The sequence below is a fragment of the Nannospalax galili genome, unplaced genomic scaffold, assembly GCF_000622305.1.
Source record: "Nannospalax galili isolate Female #2095 unplaced genomic scaffold, S.galili_v1.0 scaffold96, whole genome shotgun sequence".
In the NCBI taxonomy this organism is placed as follows: Eukaryota; Metazoa; Chordata; class Mammalia; order Rodentia; family Spalacidae; genus Nannospalax; species Nannospalax galili.
In genome coordinates, this window is record NW_008342018.1 from 9539696 (window position 1) to 9550238 (window position 10543).

Sequence of the window (10543 nt, forward strand, 5' to 3'; positions counted from 1 at the left end):
TGTTATAGTACCATAAAAAGAAAATGTGCATTCTTTTTTTAATTCACAAATATCAACACCCCATGGAAAAAATAAACTTTCTTATGTAATCATTCTCTGTTCTAGAAACAACAGTCTTAGACAACCTGCCATTAAAAGAAATGTAATAAGAACTCAACACCTATATTTTACCTTCCCCTCCAAAGATTCAAGGACTAAAGTGGGAAAGAGGTAGAAAGACTGTAAGAGCAAGAGGTGGTATGAATAATAGGAAACTATATTGTTTGGACATCATGGGGCAGTTGCACATATGAATCCACAGCACTTAAGTACAAGACATGTACAAGACATGACAACACCCAGAAGAAAAACAACATGGATGGCGGAAGTGGACAAGACCCAGCCTTAACTGTGAATCTATTGGCACATGATAGTAATATGATAATCTATTGGCTTCTTGAAGAAGAGTCAGTTTTTCTTACTAACGTGATGCCTGGTACACTGACTAGACTCCACTGGATAAATCTACTTCGAAAAGCATTTGGGAAACACAGATTATTCTCAATAGGCCTTTGAAAAAAAGAACTAACCCATCATAGAGTACATGAATTTGAAGTGGGAGAGAGAGGTGGGGAATGGAAAAGGGGGAGGAAATCTGAATATGATCACAATACATTGCATGAAATCCTCTCAAATCAAAAAAAAAAAAAAAAAAGATGAAGAAATGAACGAGTTAAGCCATAGCTGTGATTCAGGAAATGTACAAGGAGCTTCGTGACTTTCATACACCGCTGCATTTTTTTCAGTTTGTAATTTGGTTTAAACATAGGAGGTTTCCATCTGGGTGCTTCATACACACTTCATTTTGACTAATCCTCTCCCCCGCAACTTTATCTCCCCCATCTTCTTACTCCCCCTGCCTAAACATTCCCTGTCCTGTTATTCTTACTTCTGTTTTCTTTTACCCGTTTTACTGTCACCCCCTCCCCTAAGGTAACACCCTCTTAATGTCCTCCTGGTATTTTTCTGATTTCCAAAGTTACTCCAATTCAAATAAACAGAACTGAAAAAGTCAAAGCTAGGATCTCTCTAGGATGTAAATGCAGCATCTGTCCTTCTGGGCCAGAATTACCTCACTCAATATAATTCTTTCATTTCTTTCATTTCACCCATTAACCTGCATAGTTCATAATTTTATCTTTCTTTACATTGCAATAACATTCCATTGTGTAAATGTACTGCATTTTCTTTATCCGTTCATTACTTGGTGCACATCTAGGCTGTTTCCATTTCCAAGCTGTTGGGGTAAGATGGAAGTCCAAAGTTGTTTAATTTCCATTTTCCTGATGGCTGACGATGTAGACAGCCCTTTTGAGGGTTTCCTGGGCATTTGTACTTCTTTTTCTTCATTCTTATTTTCTTAGAGAATTCTCTGTTTAGTTCCACAGCTCACTTTTTAATTGGGTTGTTTTCATGGTGTTTAAATTTTGAGCTCTTTGTATAATTTAGACATTAACACTCTATCAGATGTGCACTGGGCAAAGATTTCCCACCATTCTGCATGCAGACTCTAATAGTTAAGTGAAGAAAATTCAGAAAATTTCAATTTCATAAGTTCCCATTTGTTGATTGTTGGCCTTTTTTTCTTGGGTTACTGAAGTCCTACCTAGAAAGTATTAACCTGTTTCTTTATACTGAAGCATGTTTGCTACTTTTTCCTCCAGCATTTTCAGAATATCTTGTCTTATATTGTGGTCCTTGATCTATTTTCCATTTGAAATTGAATTTTATGCACGACTTGAGATAAGGCTCTAGTTTCATTCTTCTTCATGTCAAAATCCAGTTTCTCCAACACCATTCATTGAAGATGCTGTCCTTTCTCCAATTTGTATTTTGACATCTTTTCCAATAATCCTATAGCTATATTTGCATGGACTAATATCTGGGTCTTTTCTATTCTATTCTATTCTATTCTATTCTATTCTATTCTATTCTATTCTATTCTAGTCTATTCTTCTTCTATTGATCTATCTGTTTTTGTGTCAGGCTCATGCTGTTTTTATTACACTGACTCTGTAGTATAACTTGAAATCAGGTATAGTGATACCTCTATAAGTATTCTTTTGCTCAGGATTAGTTTGCCTACCCTTGGTCTTTTGTGCTTCTGTATAAGAAGAGTAAAAGTCACATACAAAGGGAGACCTATCAAAATTATAGCTGATTAGTCAAAAACTAATTTCAAGCAAGAGGGGAAGGATCTAGTCGAAGTTCTGAAAGATCACAATTGCCAAAGCAAGCTACCATACCCAGCAAATCTTTCTATTAAAATTGAAGGAAAAATACATACTTTCCATGATAAGAACAAACTAAAGAAATACCTGACCACTAAGTCAGCTCTATAGAGAATACTAAAAGACGTACTTCAGCCTAAAGAGAAGTATAAAAACACTCCGGAGGCCACTGCAAAAAAATATAAAAACCTCAGCACAGTTAATCAAAAGAAGTATAAGAAAACACTATAAAATCAGCAAAATTACAGTAATTAACACACTTCATTCAATAATAACAGTATTTTAATGGTCTCAATTCCTCAACAAAAGGAAAAGACCTCAATATTCTATTATAAAGAGTCTACCTTCTTGTTGTATTCATTTTATGATTTTATCATTATTTGACAAATAATTTTTCAGAGATTAGATTTGACAACTAAGGAGTGAAAATGTCCTTGTTTGAAAACCATATAAATTATTGATACCTGTCATGCATGTCTGACTAAATATAAAGATCAAAGGAATAAAGCTAATTAAATCAAAGTAAAGAGCTTGGGTAAACTGTGTTAAGGAAAATTTTTTTCCCCAAATAAATGACATGATGTTCCAAAACTGGGACTATAGCAGACAAATGTTGAAGAATCTAAACAGCATTCATTCATGCACTAGATGCTCATGTACTCATTGAATCATGCACAGAAGCACCCAACATTTTCTGGACAGATTAACAAAAGAAGGGAGATCTTGGTTAATGAATAAACTAAACTTACCTATGAGTCTCTGGAGTGTTGGCGAAAAGGAGTTCCAGGAAGAAGTAGTGTCTTCATTTAATGCCTAAATAATAGAGAATTTTGTGTAGTATAAATAGATATAAGTCCCAAGAGTCTAGGCCCATCTAGACTAAAGTGAAGGAGCAGTGAGGAATGAACTTCAGGAGGTGAGTAAGTATAAAATCTTACAAGGACTTGGTATCTTCATTAAGTGCTGAGAATTATTTTTAAATGATAGGATAACACTATTAAAGGGTTATTGGTAAAGTGAAAGTGTGATAAGCAGTATTTGTAAGCCATCTTTCTAAAAAGATATTAAATAGTGTATTAGCAAAGGGTTGGATCTGAACTACAAAGAGCAAGCAGGGGCCTCTGTCTATCGTCCGGTTGGTGAAAGGCAAATGCTCTCTGCTGACAGCAATGACAATGGAAGTACTTTGAACTTGACAGAATGGAAAGGATTTAGATCAATAACGTTGGTAAATGAGTAATAAAACTGTCATAAGAATGATAACATCGCAAAGGTGAAGTAAGGAAGAGAGTGGAGTAAGGATGAGAACTAAACTCTAACTTCACTGACTTGGTGCATTTTCTGATCATTCAATACGACTGAAAACACCAGAGGCCCTACTCAGAATATGCAAAAGGGAATCATGAAAAAATTAATTTAAGATATCTCAAGAAACAGCAATGTAGAGTGATCTAATAACAGAGTAAATATACAACCTATAGTTCTAGACAAGTTCTATATTGGAACTAGAAATTCATGGTTTCTCAGTCTGTCTCTTGTACCTGAATTAATGGAGGTGTATGAGATTACTTAGTGAGAATATTAATGAAAAAATACAAGTGAGAGCAGATAAATGATGACACCATTAAGATGCACTATATTCTTTCCCTTTCCTTGTAATCTAAACTAAATGAATCATGCATATCTCTACTTTTAATATTTTCCTAAAATTGGATATGGATTACTAGAAGAAAACCAGTTGATTTAAAACAGGAATTATAAAATACAATAAGTAATTTTAAATTACATAGTAATACAGGAAAATTACTTCCAGAAGAAAGGTCACAAATAAGGCACTAAACTTAAATTTTGGAACAATGATAATGATGTATCCTGTTATTAAAATGCTTAGCTAATAATACAAATGCGGCTGATTACATTATAAGTTAAAGATTCTTTGAATAAACTGAGATGTCTTTTTTGCCCAAACTATCTAGATATGCTCAAGAAATGATAAGAGAAAATTTTACACAGTTTCCCTGGGCCTTGTGGTGCACACCTTTAATCCCAGCACTTGGGAGGCAGAGGCAGGCAGATCTCTGAGTTCAAGGCCAGCCTGGTCTACATAGTGAGTTCCAGGACAGCTGGGGCTATAGGGAGACCCTGTCTCAGGAAGACCAAAAAAATGTATAAAGTTTCAAGGCTTATTAAAATATTTTACTGGGAAAAATTGTTCTTCAAAATAGATAATTTTTTTTTGTTTGGTTTTTAAGAAACCTGTAAAAGTAGTTTTTCTCTAGGATCTAGGACCTCTCTAATCATATGTATTTGGCTATGTTTATAGTACCACACTTGAGTTCCCTTCCATTTATTGAAACTTAATTTCATTTAGACAACTGATGATTAACCCCAAGATAAAAGTATTACTATTGCACCAATAGCAAAGATGTGTTGGGTCAGTCGTTGTTTGTTAGACTTTAAAACTGGGAAGAACTTTGATTTATTTTCTCTCTTGGCAGCATGTACAGTATCCTCTGAAACCATGAGAGCTAGTCTTCAAGGAGGAGGCTTCCAGACTAGTTCCAGATGGATTGCTCCAAGTCCTGTGTCTGAAGTGTGGCAAATCTTCAGGAATAAGGTCTTACATTAAAGTTCTGGGAAGCAACCAAAGGCTGTGACAGTAGCCTCTGTTGATTAGAGTCTCTTGGACTACCCTGACCACAACTTGAAGGGAAGTTTCTCCTGCCTGGCACTGTAATTTATGTTACATAGCCTTCCGCTGTACATATGCACTTGTATATTTATTTATGCGCAGTTTTCAGTAGGACTTTGAATATATACATTTTTGTCTGATTTTTTTCATACCATTTAAGCATTATTTATTTCTCCTCTCACACTCCAGTATAACCTTCACTACTCCCTCCCCAAGTAAGTACTCTCCTCTTCTCCATTTCACCCCTAAAACACCTGTCTCCTACTCTTGCCCTCTCTGGAGCTCCTTTTTCCCTTTATCCCTGTGGTTCCTTTCCATTTTCCTCACTCCTATACATCAGGCTATATACTGACATCTAGGGATTTGGAGCTAAAATCTATAAATGAGAAAGATCATATGTAATTTGTTTTTCTGAATCCGTGTTCCTTCACTTAGTATACCATCAATTTACCTGAAAATTAGAAAAACCTACTTTTGCCATTTCCACTAGACCAACAATTTCTTTATTCAAAATATTCACATTCATGTTTACAAAAAAGTTTATCTTTTACCCCTCATCTAAGGAGCTTCTTTTTGTAACAGATGGAGATTATTACAGATTTCTAGAACTGATCAAATGCAAAGAATAAGTGTAGGTGAGACACTTAACCCTAGGTGACACATCTTCAATGTAACCTCAACGCATTGGATAAATTGTTCTCTCAACCCTTTCCAGAGGAGCTTCCTTCTGTTGCAGATGATGATTAACACAGAAACCCACAACTGATCAATGTTCAGAGAACAAGAGGCCTCAGATAGCATATCATGGAATAGGAGATCTATTTCAAACCTCTGCCTCCCAAGGCTCCAGGATCATTGTGCAGCAGGAGGCAGAAATAGTAAAAGCCAGGGGGATAGATGAGCCAAAGGAAGCCAAGTTTCCCAGACAGCTGGTCAGTTACTCATATGAACTCTCAGCAATGGTGACAGCATGTACAAGTTGTATGCAAACTCAAACCAGACAAAATCCCTGCATAGCTATGGGAACATGTGTAAGAGATCCTAATCCAACCTAAGGAACTTCTTTTGCAATTGATAGCTACTGGGAGGGAGAAAGAGAGGAAAGTCTTACAGGGTTGGGGCTTTTGGTGGGTACAGTGGATGGCCCCACACTGAAGGACATTTGGGGACACAAATCAGGCTCTATAGCCTAATGTATGAGAGTACATTAATTGGGTGGGTGCAAATAGGAGAGGGGATCTAAATACTGTCAAACTGTACTATATGAAAAATTGCAAAAATTCAATAAAAAATTTAAAAGAAGCTTCTGAAAAAATGAAAGTAGAGAAGATAAAGATACTACAGTGTCTAAGGGAGCTTAATTTCTGTTTGAAATTAGTTTAAATAAATAAAGAATACTATGATCTCATTATCCAAGGGAATTATAAAAAGAAAGATTTTGTAGCATGAAAATATAGTCAAGGCTTTGATGATATTTCTTTTTTTAAATATTCTTTTTAAATATTTTATTTATTTTTTAAATTTTATGTGTTTGAGTGTTATGCCTGCATGTATGTAAGTGCACCCATGTCGTGCAATGCCTGCAGAGGACAGAAGAGGCTGTTGGATACTCTGGAACTGGAGTTACGGACAGTTGTTAGCTGCCATGTGGGTGCTGGGATTCGAACCTGGGTCTTCTGCAAGAACAACCAGTGTTCTTAACCACGGAGCCAACTCTCCAGCCCCCGATGATACTTCTTTAAGAAAGACATGCATCAAAAAATAATCTTCATCTCTATTTCTGACACCCAGGAAAAAGCAAAACATAGAAACAGGCATCACATGGAGGCACAGTGGATTTGCCTGTCTTGAACTGAATATGTATAGATGCACAAATGTCCTTGAAATGTTGATGCTCTTGGAAAATCCATTTTAGACAAATAAAAGATTATTCTATAATAATTAAGAACCAGTGAAAGGAGAGACGACTCCATGGTTAAGAGCACAGGCTTCTCTTGTCTAAGAGTCAGGTTCGAATCCCAGCACCCACATGGTGGCTAACAACTATCTGTAACTCCAGTTCCAGTTCATCTGATGCCCTCTTCTGTACAACACAGGAGCAATACATACAGGCAAGCTTAACACTCATAAAATAAAAGTTAATAAGTCAAATATTTAAAAAATAATCAAGAACCATACAAAATTTAGCTGTCTATTTCTCTCTGCCTCTGTCTCTGTCTGTCTCTGTCTCTGTCTCTCTGTCTCTCTGTCTCTGTCTCTCTGTCTCTCTCTGTCTCTCTCTGTCTCTCTCTCTCTCTCTCTCTAAAAAAAAATCTCTCTTCCTCTTTCTTCTCCACCCCCACCAGTGCTGGGGATCTAACCAAATACACATCCTATGCAAGCCCTCTAACACAGTCCCAGTACTTCAGTCCCAGTACTTAGTATTTTGAGATAGAATCTCACAATGTAACCCTGACTGATCTCAAACTTCCAGTCCTTCCATCTCATCTCTCAGAGTACTGTGACAAGCCTGCACCAGCACTGTGTTTCTGTCAAGCTAGAGGCCGAATTAGCCTGTCTTTTTTACAAAATTTACCAGTAAAACTGACTTAGTTTTCTAGGCAGAAAATGTCTTAATGTAGTCACTAATTTTAAAATAATTTTCCCCACCTGATTATGCATTGCTCATCAGGGTATATATTCCTAAAGACATACCTTTGATTATCTCACAATGATTGTCACAGGCTTTCTAAGACTTCTGGAGACTTTGGCTTTGGTTTCACACTCAATATCTATCTCTACATTTCAGAGAAGTAGCCTTACAAAGTTATAAGCAATGTGTATGACAAGCGTCTGCCGTCTATGCAAACACAAGTGAAATTATCTTTCATTCTTTGAAGGAGTCATTAAATAGTAGCTGTGAGCAATATAAATTACCTCTTGTCGTCCTTTTACATTTGATCAGTTGAAAGATCCCTTTGTAAAGTGTGGGGAAAAGGAAAAGTACTGGAGTTATGACACCCCTTTATGTTCAATTTGAAGGTTTGTACAATTTCATCTTCTCATGGTCTATTTTCTGATGGTCTTTTTTTTCAAAATGAGATTCCTTTGATAATCAGGCATCTTATATCTTATTTCTCCAGGCTACGATCTCTATTTCCACTGCTCCTTTTTAGAAAATTAGAATTTCTGTCTTTCACAATATTAAGTAGAGACTTTTTTAACATGCTTATGACCTAACCCCCCCCCCAAAAAAAATACACTGGCTGTGAAAACTGACAAGAATGAATGTTACCTTTATAAATAATTTCCTCTCTCAACATAAAGTCTGACACTTTGAGACGTGTGCTTATGCTTTAAGTAGCAAAGTCCCTATCTAACATATTGCTTTTTATAATAAAATATAACTTCCATAAGTTTGGGACTCTAGCCAAGTCTACCTCAGAGTTTTAAAAGGAATTACCTTGACAAGATTAAACTTAAATCACAACTTGATTTATAATATGGACACAAATGAACACTTTATGCGGTACAGTGACAATTAAGTCTGATTTATAATCCTAAAGCAAGAAATCCAGAACTAAATAAGTAATTTAGTATTTATTCCTAAATGGGTTTTTTTGCAAGTGTGTGATACATAGAGTAATTTCTATATCTAATATAACAAGTATTCTATCTTTAAACTCATGGAAACTAATGTGTTTAATTTTCACATATTTTCAATTTGGAAAATTTCAAACATATAACTAGAACCAAGAAAACTACCTGCTCAGAACCATAACTTAATATATGATGGTGTTTCTGGACACATAATAATTAAATGTGCTTTGTACTTTGTTTCTCCCTTTTATGTTTAAAACTAAAATTAGATTCAAGATGTATAGTTAGCTCACAATTTTTATAATCCTAAACTCTTTGGGAAAATTATTTCTTATCAACACAGAAACTTAAGCTAACAACCTAATATTTTAAGCCTCCAAGATTATAAGTATATATGAAAGAAAGTATCTCTACAGAGAACAGAGAAAGAGAACACTTTATTCTATGGAGAAACAAACAGATAAATAAAATAAATAAACCAATCAGTAACAAGAACTGCTCTTCCAAAGGATATCAAATTAGACAAAATAAAAATTTGGAGAGATGGCTCAGCAGTTAAGAGGACTGGTTACTTTTGCAAAGGATCTGGGTTTGAGCTCCCAGCACCCACATGGCAGCTAACAACCATTGTAACTACAGTTTCAGGGAATGTGATGCCCTCTTCTGACCTCCATAGACACTGGACAACACGGGTGTACTTATATACATACAGGCAACACACTCACACACATAAAATACAAATAAGAAAATATTTTTAAATGCATGCTATTATAAACCTTTACTTAAAGAGAACTCTAGCAAAAGTATGACAATTACCTAATAATTATTTCCTGAGATGGACAAGTCAGAAAATAGAAGATAAAGCCTGTGTTGAAAAACACACATGCTGTTGCATAAGTCCTATGCAAGTTCAAACCAAACAAACATCCCAGCATAGACATGGGAGAGTGGGCAAGAAACTCCAAACAAATCTAGAGAAATTTTGGCAACAAATACCTGCTGGGAGGGTCAGATACTTTCTCTTTCAAGCATAGGGCTCTTGGTAAGTTAACCAGGTGCCAGTGGATGGACCAACACTGAAGCACATTGGAGGATACAAATTAGAGTATATAGGCCACACACACACACACACACACACACACACACACACGTGTATGTTTTATATTTCAGAGAGTACATTAAATTATGTGGGAAGCAGTAAATGGATGAAAGGAAAGGGAATCTAAATACGATCAAAATGTGTTGTATAAAAATTCAATAAAAAAGAAACACATGCTGAAAATGCAGGAAGAGATGCACTGGGGATGGAGAAGGGACCATCCAGTAGTAAGATAAGTGTTGGGAAGCCTTATTGGGAAGTGATATCCAGAAGCTAATTCAAGACTTAAGGCTGTATAAACACACCAGGACAGTGAGAACCGGCAAGTGTGGAAATCAAAGATAGCTCCATTCTTGCTTAGAGAAGCTTCTCACAAGCTACGGATAATTCCCAACAGCGTGGATGTTGATAAGTACTCTCTAAAGAGTGACCTAAAAATAATTTAAAGTATTTTACAAACCAAATCCAATGCTTTTCATATTCCATACATTTATACACAAATAAATATTACATATTAACAAACAAAATCAATGTCTTTTAGTAAAAATATTTTTTTACCAAAAAATATTTGGTGAGCTATTGATTTATTTTGTTCTTTAATTGTTTAGAAGGTAATTTCCTGGTCACTGTTACACTAGAAATCCTAATACAATTAAAACATGCTTGAATGGTTTCATAAGCAATATAATATATTTTTTTAAATTATTAATGTTGCTTCTGTGCTTTGTTAAAATTACCACAATAAAAGTTAATACTTGAATTAACCTCTCAACACTACTGTGCAATAGTACAATAGTATTATAATTATTTGACTATATGAAACTTCATAAAATATATTTATTCTTAATTGTTAAAATATATAGAGCTGCTTATAATATAACTTAGGTCAAAATGAAATATTTG

The 10543-nt window shown here is 35.2% G+C and overlaps 1 long non-coding RNA gene across 1 annotated transcript in view; it reads right to left on the reverse strand.

The window, feature by feature from the left end:
* LOC115071205 overlaps window positions 1-3092 on the reverse strand; it is a 104746-nt gene extending 101654 nt beyond the window's left edge. The window contains exon 1 of the long non-coding RNA XR_003850312.1: window positions 3020-3092. This is a non-coding gene — a long non-coding RNA (uncharacterized LOC115071205). The remainder of the gene's footprint in view (window positions 1-3019) is intronic.
* Between the last annotated feature and the right edge of the window lie 7451 nt (window positions 3093-10543).